Source organism: Protopterus annectens, chromosome 6.part0 (assembly GCF_019279795.1).
Source record: "Protopterus annectens isolate FY-2018-M chromosome 6.part0, PAN1.0, whole genome shotgun sequence".
Taxonomy (NCBI): domain Eukaryota; kingdom Metazoa; phylum Chordata; order Ceratodontiformes; family Protopteridae; genus Protopterus; species Protopterus annectens.
The window spans coordinates 1,329,083,316-1,329,102,174 of record NC_056737.1 but is presented as its reverse complement, the minus strand read 5'-3'; positions in this window follow the sequence as shown (position 1 = coordinate 1,329,102,174).

Here is an 18,859-nt window from a genome sequence, read left to right as displayed (position 1 = left end):
TATCTGAAACAAAGCACTTAAGAGTGGTGAGAGGGTTCAGTCATTGTTGACAAGAACTGATCAGGTGATAAAAGGCAGGAATATGCTAACAGGGACTTATGGGCACTGAAATATGCAAAGTAGACAAGAAATATGACATAATCCAGGTTCATAGATTCCTAACAGGAAGGGCTAAAAGAGTAAACATGAAAGAGAATGGCAGGGCTAGAAGGTTGGAACTTGGCCAGCAGAGTAAAAGGAGAAGTTACAGAATAGTCAGAGGCCTGTCACATATCCTGGCTTTACAGGATATCCAGCAGGGTATTTGGAGAAGCAGACGAGAGGGAATGCAACAGGCAGAATGCAGGGGGAAGCGTGGGTAAGAAAAGGGCAACTGCTTCAAAGTTAATGGTCCCTTTACAAGAACCTGCTAAGCTACATCCTCATAATGCTGTATATTTATTTTCCTGCATTAAATATATGAACATTAGTATTGTCTTGCAATGCATAGATATAATGGAATTCTCTGAATGTAAAAGCAAGATAGCACATTTTTATCATTTATAACTCCTCTACTGCTCTTCAAACCAGCCTTAGTAAAGTATACCCACCTTCCTCTGATTCCTTTCTTGTTTCTGCAAGAACAACCAATTCCTTATTCAGTTGCAAACATTCACACGGAGGAAACTATCGACCTCAGTGAACTGAAAAGGAAAAGCAATTAATCCTAAGTAAACATTCTGGCTATTATTTCAACTCTCACTAAAGTTGCCTGGTAACACAATAATTCACTAAACAGCACACTGAAAGGGACACAAAAGAAGACTGCACTTTTTTTATGGTTTACGGGCTGACCTTAGGAAAGAAATATTTGTATTTGTTGAGTACTGTTCTGAACAATTAACTAAATTACCATCCTGTAGTTGTTTTGTATTTACATAAAAAGAGTTTTGTCTTTATTGCATAAGCTATATAAGGAGATGAAAATCTCATGTCCGTATAAAAGGATATAAAATCTCATTAGATGGCAAAAGAGGGTACAATCATGCAATTCTTTTTCAGTCTCATACAATCTTGCTGTACATTCCGACTTAGTACTCAGCATTTTGTTTATAGTAAGTTAAACCTCAATTACTGTCCAGGCATCTAACTAAGAAGTTGCAAAGACAGCAAGGAATGCAAACATTCAAAGACCACAACACAAACAACTCCAAGATATATATATATATATATATGTATGGGTTAACTTCATTTGACTGACAACTCATTTGACTGAAACTCATTTGACTGACAACTAGTACTTGCAGTGTACTGTAAGGCATATAACAGGGATATGTCCTCTTCCTCAATGTAGTGCGACCCTGGAGATAGTATATATAGTTGGGAGGGTGTGGGGGGGGTGAAGCCCCCCCCCCCACCTAGTTTGGTTTTAAAGAACAATATAACACAAAAAGTACAGAAGTTAAACCAAACTAGGCCCCCCACCCCACCCCCTAACTATATATACTAACTCCAGCATCGCACTACATTGGGGAAGAGGATATATCCCTGTCATTTTCCTTATAGTGCACTGCATGTATTACTTGTCAGTCAAATGAGTTGTCAGTCAAATGAAGGTGACCTATATATATATATATATATATATATATATATATATATATATATACATACATACATACATACATATATGTATGTATTGTATGTTTATGTGGGTTCACTATAGAATCCCAAAATACTGAAATCCTGAATTTCAGTATTTCGAAATTCTATAGCCAAAACCTTTAAATACCGAAACCCCATAACTGAGAAATTTAAAATCGCGAACCTACAGTGCAAATACACCACACACATACACATACACACAATCTCCCCCCACAATCAAACAAACAATCCTACACTACAAACAAGCAGGGAGACAAGTCCCCCTGCACCCCCATGTGGGAGGCTGTGCCCCCACCCCCACCCCCCACTTATATATACTAACTCCAAGATCGCACAATCACACACACAAAGGTAACTCACACACATACATTTCACAGCACCTTGCACACACACATCACAGCCAAAACACAGACTAACATATACAAAAGCCCCTAACCAACACACTCATACGTACTTACCTACACTTACGCCTATGCATTCACACACCACAACACCACAAGCTCTGAACTTCGGTATTTTGAATTTCGCGCTTCTGGTGTTTCAGAATTTCAAGCCTTCGGTATTATAATTTTGAAATACTGAAAGTCAGGATTTCAGTATTTCGAAATTATAAAGGGAACCCATATATGTATATATGAATTGAGTGAGAATTAATAAATAACAGAGGTCTGCTTAATGTTTTAAATGACTGTTCCCAAAAAAAAAAAAAGAGTGCCAGCAAAACATTGTGCTGTAAGATAGGACAAGGCAAGGAAGCACACAACAAACACACACACACACATGTATGCACACACACACACACACACACACACACACTCATACTTGAATGTTTACACTAAAGTAGTTACACACTGCAGTGACACATTCCCTATACTGAGCATTAAATCTGAATTTTTTTAAGAAATATTGACCCTGCATTATTTAATTTAATCTCTGTCATTATGTATTCAATCTCTGTCATTAAATATATTTATCCTGTCTCCTGTCACATAATGAGAAACATGACATTATTAAAAATAATTGATGCAGACTGATAAAATTCATTTAAAGGTAGAAAAAGACAGCATGGCAAAAGCAGTAGGGAGGGAGGAGGAAATATTAGCTGTATAAACAGTAAGGAAGGACCACACACATATTCATTTACCCTTCTAAAAACAATTGAGAACTAATTGTAATAAACAGGGTACATAATTTCTATTTATCAAGGAGTTCTGCAGATTCCAGGGAATTCACATTTGCAATTATTTCCTTATTGTTCTGTTGTGATTTAAGACATAAAATAATCACTACCCGTCACTTATTTATTTAACATTTGTTAACCAGGAAAGTCCAACTTGGAATAAAGCCAATTTTTAGTGGAGGCCTGGGGAGAAATGCTCCAGATGCATGTCTTTGCAATGTGGGAGGAAACCGGAACACCTAGAGAAAACCCGCACAAACGCAGGGAGGACATGCAGACTCCACACAGAAGGCACTCCAGCCAAGAATCAAACCAGAGAAACTCTTGCTGTGAGGGGACAACACTACATTGTCCATGTTGGAGTGAATGACTTGAGACGTACCTCCCTGGACTACATGAAAAGAGACATGGAAGAGCTCTCGGATCATGTGGCCCAGGCAGGTATGACCCTAGCCCTGAGTAGCATCCTGCCTTCGCCCAGAATGATACCACAATATAAGGATAAAATGATTGACTTCAACAATTGGCTAAGCTTATGGTGTCATTCAAAGGGGATCCAGTATCTGTCTGCCTGGGATGACATGATTGACAGACCACGATGCTTTGCCAGAGATGGTCTGCACCTGTCGCCCCTGGGATTCAGGTTACTGGCTAAGGCTCTTGCCACCCCTATAGTGCCTTTTTTAGGCAAACTTCAAAGGACAAAACCACCACCGTAACAGGTACAAGCATGCAAAATCTGAAGGTAATGCTACTTAATGCTAGAAGTCTAAACCTCAAAATGCACTCTCTCGAGGCACTCCTAAAAATGGAGAACATCGATATCTGTGCAGTAACTGAGACCTGGTTCAAGGCTCCAGAGAGCACCCCTGCAATACCAGGCTACAACTCTTACCACACTTTTCGGCCACCAAACCAGGACCGAAACACTAAAGGTGGAGGAGTGTCAATATTCACCAAGGATATTCACACCACCAGGCTAGTTGGCCAACACAATGTGTCTGAAATTCTCCAAGTGCAACTAACACTAGGTAAGACTGCAATCCAAATTGTAGCTTGCTACAGATCCCCCACCACACCCCAAGATTCTCACTACACCTTTTTAAACATACTGGAAAATATTAAGATAGAACCAAACACCCTAATACTGGGTGATTTTAACTACCCTGCCATTAACTGGGAAAACTACTCATGTCCCAACACCTTTGCAACGGTTCTTGGAATTCATAAATTCCAACGCCCTGGATCAACTAATCCATAGTCCCACCAGGGCTCCAATATCCTAGACCTGGTCATTACCAACATGGCAAATCAATGCTCCATACCTATGGTCACCCCTCGGTAGACAGGTGTGACCATGAGCTAATCACCGTTAGCATCCACATCCCACCCCACCCCCCAGTAAAGAAACCACCATAAAAACTTCTCCAAAGCCAACTTCATGCTACTCAAGTCAGAAGTGACAAACTTCATGACACCCATGCAGACGGGAACTGAAAGTTCAACTGCTGAATCCTACACTAAGGCACTGTACGAGCACATCCACTCATGCATGAATCGTGCCATCCCAAATAGAACCAAAATGCTCTCATCCAAAAAAAGGAAGCCAATCTGGTGGTCCCCTGCCATAAACAAACTTTACAACAAAAGGAAGAAACTTTTGCAGAAAAGAGGAAAATCCCAGGATGCAAAAAACTCCCTTACTAGCCTCAGTAAATAACTGAGATGCCTCATAAAATCCTCCAAAGCTAGTTATGAAAATAAAATTGCCAAAGATTCCAAAGACAACCACAAAGCATTCTATAACTATGTCAAGAATCTAAATGGCAATGCTCAGATCTGCTCTGAGCTAAAACAGAATGGCAATAAATATACTGATCCAAAGGATATTGCCAATATCCTGGCAGATCGATTCAGTGCCAACTTCACCCCCCTCACACCCTAAATGGCCCATCTCAATACCGAAGATTGCCAAATTCCAGTAATAACGGCCACACAGGTACAAAACGCACTCTCTAAAGCCAAGAATACAGCATCCATGGGACCAGATGACATCCCGGCTGTGTACTACATGAACTACAATATGAACTGGCACCTCACCTAAGTGTCATGTTTAATCATAGCCTCACCTCAGGTTTCGTGCCCACTGAGTGGCGCAGAGCTACAGTTATCCCAATCCACAAGGGGGATCCACCTTGGATCCCGGAAACTACCGTCCCATCAGTCTGACAAGCCTTATCTGCAAGGCCATGGAGCGTATTATCATGGAACTTATAAACAAAGACATTGGCAACCTTCAAACACTGGACCCCACCCAGTTTGGGTTTGTGAAGGGCCGATCTTGTCTCCTGAACCCGATTGACTTCTTTGAATCAGTCTCCAGAGCCATGGACAAGGGTAAGGTGGTCCACACAGCCTATCTAGACCTTGCCAAGGCCTTTGACACCATCCCCCACTCTGGAATCATAGATAAACTTACTATGTTGGGTATTAATCCCTATGTCACCCAATGGGTTGCTAAATGGCTTACTGATAGAACCCACACTGTAAAAGTAGCCGACCCCAAATCCAGCTCCAGACAAGTGACAAGTGGAGTACTTCATTGTTCAGTCCTGGGGCCGCTCTTGTTTGGCATCTACTTCTCTGAAGTACAGGTCAACACTAAGGGACTCTGGCTAACAAAGTTTGCAGATGACTGCAAACTGGGAGCCATTATTGAATGCCCAAATGATGTGGATACTCTACAAAAGGGCCTTACAGAAACAGATGCTTGGTGCCAGAGCCATGGGCTCAAGCTCAATGCCAAGAAATGTATTGTTATCCCCTTTGGGAAAAAACATGTATCCATGAATTACCATATAGGTGGCAGTACACTAAACACAGAAAGTGTGATAAGAGACTTAGGGACACAGGTGGACAGTGGTCTCACCTTCGATAACCACATCACCACAACAGTCAGGAAATCCTTCTATGTGGCACACCTCATCACGAAGGGCTTTTCATCCAGAAAAAGGAGGTCATTGTCCCACTGTACTCATCCCTCATTAGACCCATTATAGAATACAACGCCCCATTTGGTATGTACCTCTCAAGACATCTGCAACAACTGGAAAGGCCTCAGAAATACCTCACTAAAAGAATCACAGGCCTAAAGCAGATGCCCCACGCTGACCGCCTTAAAAAACTCCAGCTATACTCTGTCGCATATCGTCTACTCAGAGGCAATCTCTGCTTAACATACAAGGCCATGTCAAACCCAGAGCTGTTGGACATGCTACACTTAAAGAAATCCCAATCCCTCAGAGCTACACGCTCCAGGGATCTAAACCTTGTCATCACAATAAACAAAACATGCTGGAGGGATAGGTTCCTGACCCAGAGACTCCCCAGACTCTGGAATAGATTGCCCATACATGTCAAGCAGAGTGCCTCTTTGGACCTCTTCAAGAGGAACCTTGACGTTTGGATGGGAGAAAGGAAATTCACCCCAGGGATCACGTCAGTCGCCCTGCTAGACAGGGGTCCAGGAAAGTAAATAATGTGGGAAGAAATAGCCAGGGAATTGTTATGGCTAGGCTTGTATAGGCCCTAGGGCTGATAGCCTAGTACCAACCTATGAACCTATGAACCTATGAACCTATGAACCTATGAACTGCTGCACCACTGCACCGTCACTTTCCAAAGTAAGTGCTCTTTTTATACAGGACTAACAGCAAAGTTGGTGTAGATTTAAATATCCAAGTATGCATCAGCCAAATCAAATGTTTATCTATTCCATTTATCTATTTTTTCTTTTTGATAGAGTGGTGTTTCCTTTGACTTTAATAAGCTGTGCTAATGGTGTTAAATTTCCTCTAAGTAGGGTTTTAGGTAGTTTGGGTAGTTTTTTTTATAAATTAAGCACCCCCCACACACTTTTTTTATAATCAGTTCTTTTTTTTATCTCAGGGTCTGTTACTTTTATAGCATGCTTTCTAGTTAAATTAATCTAAATAGTTAGCAGACTAATCACCAAGGCTATAAGGCTAAAAGCCAGGTAAAATATATAGTCCTAAATTTATAAGGTAAGCGCTTTTGTGCTGTTCACACTTCCTCAGAGTGCAAACAGCATGAAAGTGCTTACCTTATAAATAAATTACTTTATATTTTATCTGGCTTTTAGCCTTATAGCCTTGGTGATTAGTCTTTGTTTTAGATATACAAATTTTTCGTGTGGACTTACCATTTATCTTGGCGAGCCTTTTGGTATTTACTTTGAAATAGTTAGAACTGGCTCTGATTTTCCAACTGGAATGCTGCAGTTAGTGTTTTATTTTATATTTTATTTATGTTAAAGGGGTTGCATTAAAGATAATAATTCTTATTTTGAAGGGACTGATTTAGGCAGGCAGTATTCTTTCTGAGGTTGTGTGCATGCATTTTGTGTAAGCTAATTATAGGAATGATAGGTAATATAAAGGAACTGAGTCTTGCAGCAATGTATACATTGTCAGTACCCACCCTTAGACTGTACCTCTTTTTTTCAAAAAGAGCCAGGCCAGTCAAGCTGAGTGAATTTGTGAATACCCATCCAATCATTCAGTCCCTGTCTGAAGGACGGTAATGTGTCACTGGAGTCTGTTCCAGAGGTGAGGTAGATGTTGTGCAATAAACCTATCTTGCCATCATATTTTATTTATTTGCTGATGAAAATTTACATCCCCAGTTCTGCTATTTGTGGGACTATTTGATTTGTGGTAATACAAGAGTTCAAGGAGTACTGCGTTCCTAATGACAAAGAAGGTAAGGCACACATCTCCCATTAAAAGTCTATAAAATGCAGAATAAACAGGCAGTGCTTCCAGTCTTTTCTCTTAATTAGGATCCCCTGGGGTCTTTCTAGTTGCTTGATACGTCTCCTGAGGTACATTTCAAAGGGGGCATTGTATTCAATAATTGGTCTAATCAATGCTGACTATAAGGGTAGATCGGGTCTATATTATCAGAACGAAAGTTTCAAACTCTGAATACCATATCATCGAAGTTTGAAAATTTTGAATCCGATAAATAAAAAAACTATAACACGAAAACTGTAATTAACTGTTTTAGGCAGGGGGGCAAGCCCCCCTGCACCCCCAGCATCCCCACTACTTAAATATACCAACTCTGAGATCACATTCCATTGAAGTAAAGGGAAGAATTCCCTACAGCGATCTCCATTCACTCTTGCGATATTTGCGATATTCGCACATTTGGTGTCGTTCAAATGGAATTCGCTCAGTGCAGTTTTCATTGTAGTAATATAGACCTGGGTAGATCACCGTTTTAGACCTGGATAACATTCCTTTAGCAATTAACTACACAACGTAGAAGGACTTTCTCTACCATTGTCACATGATGATCAAAGAAGAGGGAATTATCAACCCAAGTTCCAAGGCCTTTGACAATATTCTCTTTTTGGATTGGGGTGTTGTCTGTGTTGTATGCTTGTGGGAGGTGTTGTTTACAAACTGTGACAATATTGCACTTTCTAGCATTTAATTTTAACTCATATTTATTAAACCAGGCATTTACAAGTGTTAGGATTGCCACCTATCATTGTGGCTGAAACCGGAGTAAAGTCACACCCCTAGCATCACCAGTAACCCCACCCTTCTCCTGCCCATAATCTGCCCATTTTGTGATGTCACAATGACATCACATGGTGAGGAACGCCCACCTTTTCCATTTCTGCTGCTTGTTTTCGGCTGATTTACTATGCTTTTCTGTAAAAAAGCATAGTAAATCAGCCGATTTACGAACTCCGATAGTCTGTTTCCTTTTTTGAAACAGAATACCAGAGTTTGTACAGTGTTTTCTGGACTACCGGAGAATCAGCTTGATTTCCTGATAGTCTGGAAAAAAAACGGAGGGATGGCAACCCTAACAAGTGTAGGTTCTTGCTGAAGGGCTTTGACATCAGAGCCAGAGGGGACCTCACAGTGATTCCCACTTTACAGTCTTCCACAAACTTGGTCAGCCAAAGGTCATGGTTCATTTCTGGAGATTAGCCAATCAAAACAGGTCCAAGCACTGAGCTCCATGGAATACCAATGTCCATCTTCATACTCTCTGATAAGGTGCCGACTACCCACAATGTAGGTTTTGTCTTTTAAACAATTTGCTATCCATATTACTACATAGGGATCTGTTTGTAATGCATTAAGCTTAATAACTGTGTTAGCATGGAGGTGGGTGTCAAAGACATTGGCCAGGTCAAGGTATGCTGTGTAGGTAGCATGACCAGATTCATTAGATAGGATATACACCTGAAAAAGCCAAAGTGCTGTGAATCTACCCTGATGAGATTTTTAATATCAGGGTTTAACGGACCAGTTACAATATGTTCCATGGCTTTGCAAATAAGACATGTCAGTCTTACAGTGGAAACATCTGGGGTGAAGCTGCTATTAAATGAATTCTGAAACTTCATCATAAAATTTGATCTGATTAGTATAGCTGAAATCCTTGAATTCTGAGATACTGGTATCAGTGGGTTTAGAGATTTGGAAGGTGAAGGTGACTAATTTATGATCTGACTAAACTGGGGAGAGAGATAGCATGGGAATAATTTACAAAAAAGTTATATTAAGGGCAAGGTGAAAAATATTATGCCCTCTAGTGAGTTTGTCAACAATCTGGTCCAGGCAATTTTTGTTTATTAACTCTAAGAACTTTTGTGCATATCCAACATTGGAAGTACAGTGATCCGGTTTATTGATGAGTAGTTAAAGTTTCCAAAAATAACAGTGTTCTTGTTTATAGGGATCTTATCAAGTACATTTAGTAATCTTAGATGATTTTCAGAGGGTATAGAGGGTGTCCTGTAACAACCTATAAACTGGCAGTGGATCCTGTTTAATCTGATTTGAAGTTCAATGAAATTTGTTTGTGGATCTCTGGGAATCTGTCAAAAGGTGATTATGATCTCTAACAAATATGAAAGCACCCCCATAGCTGCCATCACGTCTGAAGACCTGGTGGGTGCAAAACCCAGGAGAGAGAGAGAGGGCTTTCTGAACATTTAAACCGAGTTCCAGGAATTACACAGATACGAAAATGTTCCAAAGGCATGAGGGTATCAAGACCAGGCAGTTTCTTTTTCAGACTTCTGGCACTGAGCAGATAGATGTGATTAGTTAGTTAGTTAGTTAGTTAGTTAGTTAGTTAGTTAGTTAGTTAGTTAGTTAGTTAGTTAGTTAGTTAGTTAGTTAGTCGTCTTACATTTCTTCTGGACAATGATTAGGGAGTTTGTGTAGGTTTTTATGAATGAAGTATAATTTTTTATTTTTATTGTAATGTCATTTCATTTTTGTTTTATTAATGCAGTAAGGGTTCTGTTTTACCAGTAAAGTAATTTCCAACTGACATGCTACAGGTTGTGTTTTGTTATATTTCACTCAGTTATGTTAAGGAGGTTGTTTTAAAGACAAAAAACTAACAATTTCTAGGACACTAATTTAGGTGAAAAGCATTCTGCTCTGCTATCATCTGTATGCATTTTTTGTGTAAACTAAGTGACTTTTTTGTTTTAGAATGAAAATACTGTCCGTGCCTTACTTTATTTTTATTGTGTCTTTCTTATTAAATCTAAGAGTGGATTTGGGTTTTGATTTGTTTTATATGTGCTTGGATATTTTGGGTTTGTGTATGTCTCAACTGGTTAATCAGTTGTTTAATGATAGCTATAGAGCTATAGGTTGTATCAGTCTATCCATCTGCAACCCCTTTTTCCCATTTACATATGGGGTTGGAGGGTTACTTCAAGAGTGACAATCATCTAGAGCTAAGGTTTACACTGCCTACTGGCTAGCCCTGCTGCTGTGATTCATCCACCACACATTCACACCTATGTCCAATTTAGAGCGTCCAATCCACTTACTGCATGTCTTTGGAATGTGGGAGGAAACCAAAGCACCGAGAGGAAATCCACACAAACACAGGGAGGACATGGAGACTCCACCCAGAAGGCACTCCAGCTGAGAATCAAGCCAGGGAACCTCTTGCTGTGACACAACACCTCTATCCACTGTGCCACTGTGTATAAAAAGATTTACATTGTCTAGGAAATTAGAAATGATGACGTCATTTGTTTTTAGTTACATTAGACCCAAACTTAAGTATGGAATAACAATATGGAAACCTTATAAGAAAACAAACATGAATAAAGTGGAAAGAGTACCGTGAAAATATACCAAGGGTATCCATGGATGTGAAAACTTAAGTTGTTATGAAAGACTAAAATATCTGAACTTGTACAGTGTCTCATACAATTATTTAAGTATATTCAAGTATATAGGGCATTTAGAGACAACTACCTCTGGGAATGTTTGGGGTTATCAAAAAGTGGGAGAGAATCATCAGACAACCTATGTAGAAGATTCTATAGGAATGAGAAGTGTACTAATTAGTTCTCTTAGACAACACCTGATGCATGGAATAAACTACTAAATTACATTAAAGCAAGCACTAGTTTAGATACTTTTAAGTACAGCCTGGCATAGGCAACGCAACCATAGGGTGAGGGGGAGGGAAAGCCCCTCCCCCACTTTCACAACTGCAAGACCATGGAGTTTTCCTTTAAGGAGGACCCATGCGTGTGTTGCACGCTAACATGAATTCAAACAACAGTGCACGGAAAATGTTCACATCATTGCTGCCAGAGGCACCCACGGTAAGAAGAGCTCCGTTTTTACTCTGCTTGCTATGAAGGCTCCATTGTGTGTGTGTGTGTGTGTGTGTGTGTGTGTGTGTGTGTGTGTGTGTGTGTGTGTGTGTGTGTGTGTGTGTGTATGTGTGTGTGTGCGTGCGTGCGTGTGTGTGTGAGTGTGTGTGCGTGCGTGCGTGTGTGTGTGTGTGTGTGTGTGTGTGTGTGTGTGTGTGTGTGTGTGTGTTGGGAGGGCTTGCATACATTCCCCGCCTACAACTGTTCCATTGTTCCTCTTCAGAGTCTTTAGTAATACTACAATGCAGGAATGCACACAAAGCACATTTGACCGAATATTATTACCTCACATTAAATCTGAGTGCAATAAGGGTTCTGAACAAAACCGAAGAAATGGTCACTCCTAGTCCTTGTGCAAAGTTACGAACCAACAGTAAAACATGTTCTTACTGCATCATACCTTTCAACTGTCCAGATTTTTGCAAAATGCTCATATTGTTGGTCTGCTAGTCATACAGTTTGTGTTTTATGGCAAATAATTGAGGACTTAAACCACTAAATAATGACATTTAAGATTAGAATTTCATATATTTCAGAAAATAAATGCTAAGGCATAACCTCTTATTCTAGCAACTTTCTAAGTTCATAAGAGCAATATTTAAAATCTGTCCCCTGCTTTTGGACATTAAGCACCTCCCAACATTGTTTTAGCATTGTCCTGATTTCTTGCACTAAGAGGTTGACAGGTATGTACTGCATCCTTTCATAAACAGCATTTATTCCTCTATAAAATGTCCCCGCCATGTTTTCTCTTTACATGCAGTGCTTAAATTGCAGGTAACAAAGTCCTAGGAATATTCCTTTTGTCTTTTCTAACTTGCAGGTACAGTTTCCTTGCCTAATTGAATATGTCAGTAAGTATAATTGCACACATTTCTTAGCATTGGGCTATCTACAGAATTTAGGCAACCTCGATACTTAAAAAAAAGCTTCTTTGTTTGCATGTGGATAAGCTCAAATCATTTTGTTGGGTAAGGCAGGCTCTCTTCTAACAGTGATTTAAGGGACAGGTTTGACATTTGATAGTAAAAACTGCCCTTGTGTTTTGCTACCAGTCTTTCTAACCTCAGCAAACTGAGTTTTGAGCTAAATGCATCTAATTTGGATTAGCCCATTAAAACTACTCTGTATAACATTGTCTGATTTCTATATTCATTTTTTTTTACATTTTACTCTTTTTCCCAATTTGCAGCTGAAAACTGACGATGTAGAAAGGTTAACAATTAAAGGCCAACATACAACAAATCAGTGGACTATCTATACTAAGGTAATACCCCTGACTTCTCGAGGGTCTCTGCTTTACCTTAGCTGTGTGAGGCTGTTCATCGGTCCTGGTTTTTAGCCTGAATTGCTCAGTGTGTGTGTGTGTGTGTGTGTGCTGCCTACTCAGCACAAGTACACACTACATTTTTAAATTTATTTAACCGGTGGTGTATGCACTGTCATAGTAATGGGTTTGCCAAAAGCAGTTTTCACACCCTCTTTGCGGTTAGATCCCTAATCACACCCTTTTTCTGATGTATGTGCAGAAAAGAGAGAGTGTTTAGCAGCCCTTATAAATATTGCGCACACTCCTTCTGAATTTGCACACCACGTGATCATTAAAAAAGAGTTGGGGTTGTTCTTTTCTAATAGATATTCTAAAGACGAGTACACAAATCTGTACCAGGATATAAGTCATTTATGTATTCATCTAGTCCATAAACTGATAGCTCATGTTGAATGGAGACTACTGCCTCTGCCAGTGCCAGCAATGTGCGAGTATATATTTATTTATTTAAGTTTGTGTAGCGGGGTAGTGCACTGATCTCAGTGAAATTATGTCAGGAAGGTGAATCAAAGAATTCATACATGTATGCATGGCCCTAAAAATGTGTTTGAAACCAGCCCAGAGGAAAGTGTGAAAGGCTCAAAATCATGGGCAAACTTTAAGCTTTACTCTTGTTACCAAAGCAATGGATGAAGGTAAAACAGTTCGCACCACATTACCTTGACCTGACCAAGCCTTTTGACACAATCCCCTACTCAGATGTAGTACACAAGATGAATAATGTAGGAGCAAACACTTGCATCCCCAGCGGATTGCCAACTTATTCACAGGTTGCAGGAGATCAAAACAGGGGAAGAGACCAGTCACCAATGGAGTCCCCAAGGGTTCGGTGCTGAGACTTTTTTTGTTTGGCATATACATCTCAAATGTAAAAGGAAATACCAAAGGGCTTTGGCCAGCTAAGTCTGAGATGACTGCAAGCTAGGAGCAGTTATTGAATCCCCAAATGACTTAACCATCATGCAGGAAGGTTTGCCCCAAATAACAACTGGTGTCAAAATCATAACAATGCCCTCTGAGAACTGACCCAATTGTTTGGCATTTGGGAACTTGTGTGTACAGTGACCTAACTTTTGACCAACATGTGCCCAGAGTCATAAGAAAGCCTATATTGCACAGCTTATAAACAAATTGATTGCAACTAGATCTAGATATGTTGTTGTCCCCCTTTACAAAGCTCTCATTAGGTCAATTATTTTGTATAATGCCCACTTTGGCATGTATCTGTCCAGCCCCATGCAACAACTGGAATACCTTCAGAGATACCTTACTAAAATTATATAAGTCCTAAACAAAATGTCTTGCATGGATCATCTCAAAGATTTATTACTATACTCAGTATCCTACAGAATGCTTAGAGGTGACATATCTGGCATACAAGGCATCCTCCGACCAAATACAGATGGACCTACTGAACATCAGCAAGTCAAATGGCATCAGAAATAGTCAAGGTATCTAAACTGAATGTTCTGGAGAGATGGATATATATCACAAAGGCTACCACTGTTCCAGAACAGACTATCCATAAAAACAAAACAAAGCTCATCCGTCCATATTCAAATGTAACTTGGATCTAACGATGGGTAATAGAAAATGTACTCCAGGCTTTCACCTCATGCCACTAATGGAGAGAGGCAGTTCCTAAATGCTGCATCCCTTACATGGGTCCCCTCAAATTATCTATGGTATGATCACAGTTATTCTCACTAGGGCTAATATACAATTATCAGCCATGGGATAGGTAAGACCAATCAGAAAATGTTAATTCAAGCACCAAAAGGGAATTGGCTAAGCTTAAAATGTCCTCCAAGTGAACCTATGTTGTGGTAGTAAATTGTTGTTATAAAAAATTGCCCTTTTTAGATCACTAAGTGCCCCTCTCACCCCCCCCCCCCCAGTCTTCAAAAGCTTCCAGCGCCTATGCAGCCTGGACACTTATTATGGGAACAACTGTTTTGGTATATTGACAGGCTAGAAGGGCATTAAGCAATACCACAAGGCAGAAAAAGAGAAAAATATACCATTAAGGCAACGGACAAGCCAAAAATAAACCAAAATAGTTTATTATATTAGTGCCTCGGCTATTCAGCCTTCAAAGAGTAAAAAACAGTAATAAACATCTCACTTAATATGCAGATAAAATTAACAAGTCACATCCACTGCTAATTAAATTACATATTTCCAATCACATTCTTTATTTAACCCTGATGGTTCCAGAGTATCAAATTTTAAAATACACAAAGTTTCCTTTCTTCGAAGCTTACTACTTAGGCTAACAAGTTTATCCAAGGACACCTCAACTTTCTCCAAAACACATCCACAAATGTGATCAGGATTAGAATTGTGAAACTCAAGAAAATGACTACCTAAAGGTCTGTCTATTTTAGCATTTTTAATGCCTCTTCAATGCTCTTGGAAGCATACCTTAAAGCTTCTACTGGTTTCCCCAATATAAAACTTATTACAGCTGCACTTTAAAGCATATATTACCCCAGAAGTATTACAACTAAAGTTACACCTTACAGAAAAATAATGCCCATTAATATATTTAAAACAATTAACCACATTTTTGCATACAGATCATTTATTACAAGGTATAGTACCTTTAGGGGTTGAAATTTCTGTATTAAATTCCACAGTGGGAAGTTCAACCTGATTATGTACTACCATACCCCCTAAATTTATAGCCCTCTTGTAGGATACCTGAAGTCTTTTAGGCAGCAATAAATTCAATTCCTTATCTCTAAACAACATAGGCCAAAACTGTCAAACTGTGTACACAATTTTGTCACTAATAACATTAAAAGTAGTGACAAAATAAATTTCTTTAGGATTCACTTTATTGCTGCTACTAGGGAACACTTCTAAACCAATGTACATAAGGTATATTACCACTTTTTATATATATTCTAATTGTTTTCTAACTTCTTGTGTAACCTTTTCTATGTTTGACTATGTGGAGCTTTTCTCCCCGGGCCTCCACTGAAAATGGACATGTATCCAGTCGTACTATCCCGGTAAACAAATGTAAAATAAAATAAATAATATTATCAGGATGCCCAAAAGGGGCATTATTACTATCACTACTAGCATCACTAATACTGCGGGCCTCACAGTTGGTATAAACATTCGGCCATCTTAACTCCATTACTTTTGCTTTTCCTTCCACTACTGACCTTACATCATAACCCCCATCTAAAAACATTTTTTTCAGATTCTAAAATCTCATTATTAAAGACTTCATCCTTACTACAAAGTCTATGTATCATTAATATTTCATTGTAGGGCAGTACTTTCATTAAATGTACCGGATGGCAGCTGCTTCCATATAAAAATGTATTTCTCTGTTCATATTTACTATATAGCCCTGTATTCAGCTGATTAAGTTTAATGTAGAAAAAAATTCACCTCCATCCCCAACTGGATACCATCGAATTGTAAACCCATATTATTAACTTGCAGATCTTCCACAAATTGAGAAGCAGCATTCATAGGGCCTTCACACAAAAAAATAAGGTCATCTATAAACCTTAAATATAATAAAACTCGAGACCTATAAAAATTATGACTGTATATATTATCAAATTCAAACTTACCCATAACCACGTTGGCATACATGGGGGCGAAAGCCGCCCGCATTGCAGTCCCCTGTAATTGATGAAAAACTTCCCCATTAAAAACAAAAAAAATATTCTTTAAACAAAATGCAACCAAATCAATCAAAAAATAAGACATAGGGGAATCACCTAAAAAGTAAAACAAGGCTGGAATACCAGCATCATGTCTGATGTTGGTATATAAACTTTTAACATCCATACATAACCAGAACATAGCACTGTTCCACATAAAACCCTGTATTTTAGTCAAATAATCTTGACTGTCTCATATAAGAGGGTAAGCCCAAAACATATTTTTTCAAATATTCATGCAGAAAAGTACTAATAAGTTTTAAAAAGTACTTTTCAGCAGAAACAATAGGTCCCCAGTTTAGGGGAAAATAACCCAAATGTTGGCCCTTATCAGGAAGTAACAAATACTCATCAACAGCTTGAAAATAGCAATTAATATTACATTTCTCATAGACACCTGTATCATTCAGATGCATGTAGCACATATCAAGATATTGCATAAAATTCAAAATCACTATTTGATTTCCTTTATCAGATGGCTTTACAACAAAATTTCTATCATTACAAAATTTACAGAATTCAACCCATTGTTGCTTACTTAAATTAAAACAAACATTAGATTTATTACTCATTAAAGTTTTATAATGCTTTTCTACCTGAAAAATTATAGTAGAGATAAAACTCTGTATGCATGTGTTAGTATATGGAGGAATAAAAAAACTTTTAACCTTAATTGCACTAGTATCAAAATTAATATATGCATTAGCAGCACAATCATTAGCAGCATAGTCAACAAAATTATCTAAAATAGACGTACACTATATAATGGAAGAGCTCTCTGATCGTGTAGCCCAGGCGGATATGACCCTGACCCTGAGTAGCATCCTGCCTTCACCAAGAATGATACCGCAGTATAAAGAAAAAATGATCAATTTCAACAATTGGCTAAGCTTCTGGTATCATTCAAAGGGGAACCAGTGTCTGTCAGCCTAGGACATCATGCTCGACAACACATCGGGCAAATCTGCAATGCAAATTGTGGCCTGCTACAGATCACCCTCCATGACCCAGGACCACCACTCCACTTTTCTGGAGACACTGGAAAACATGAAGGTTCTACCAAACACCCTGATATTGGGCAATTTCAATTACCCTACCATTAACTAGGAAAACTACTCAAGTACAAACTCCCAGGTCCAGCGCTTCCTGGAATTTATCAACTCAAAACGCCCTGGATCAGCTGATAAACTCTCCTACTACCAGAGGTGAAAACATATTGAACCTGGTCATCACCAACATGGGCAACAGGTGTTCCGCACCGGAGGTCAACTTGTCACTGGTTAGATCAGACCATAAACTAATCACTCTGGATGTCCACACCACACCACCACCCCCAACCAGGGAAACCACAGTGAAAAACTTTTCTATAGCAAACTTCACCTTACTTAAGACAGAGGTGGTAAGTTTCACAGCCCCCATGCTAAAGGATAACAGTGTCCAAGATGCAGGAACCTTTACAAATGCACTCTATGAGCACCTACAAGGATGCATGGATTGTGCCATCCCTAGCAAAACCAAGACTCACTCCCCTAAGAGAAGGAAACCAGTCTGGTGGACCCCTGCCATAAACAGGCTATACAATAGAAGGAGGAAACTAGTTCAGAAAAAAAGCAAAACCCAAGAGGGAAAGACTTCCCTGATCAGTATCAGTAAGAAACTGAGGTCCCTCATAAAATCATCCAAGGCTAACTTCAAAAGAAAAATAGCCAAGGATTCGAAAGATAACCACAAAGCCTTCTTTAGCTATGTCAAGAATCTAAGTGGCAACTCACAGATATGCTCTGAGCTAGTGCAAAATAGCACAAAATATACTGAACATACTAATATTGCCAACATCCTGGCAGATAGATTTAGTGCAAACCACCCCCCTCTCACCCCCAAAAGGGCCCACAACAATACCGGAAAATGTAGTATCCCGGAAATCGCAGATGCACAGGGGAAAACAGCCCTTTCAAAAGCCAAAAGCACAGCATCAATGGGGCCAGATGGTGTCCCAGGATGCATCTTGCTCGAACTACAGAACGAACTAACCCCCCACCTAAACACACTGTTCAACCTCAGCCTCTCCACAGGCTAAGTGCCCATAGAATGGCGCACAGCAACGGTTATTCCGCTCCACAAAGGAGGGGCCACAACTGACCCTGGTAACTATCGCCCCATAAGCCTGACTAGCCAGGTCTGCAAGGCTATGGAGGGCATCATCATGGAACTCATTAACAAAGACATTGGGAACCTCCAAACACTTGACCCGATCCAGTTCAGCTTTAAGGGCAGAT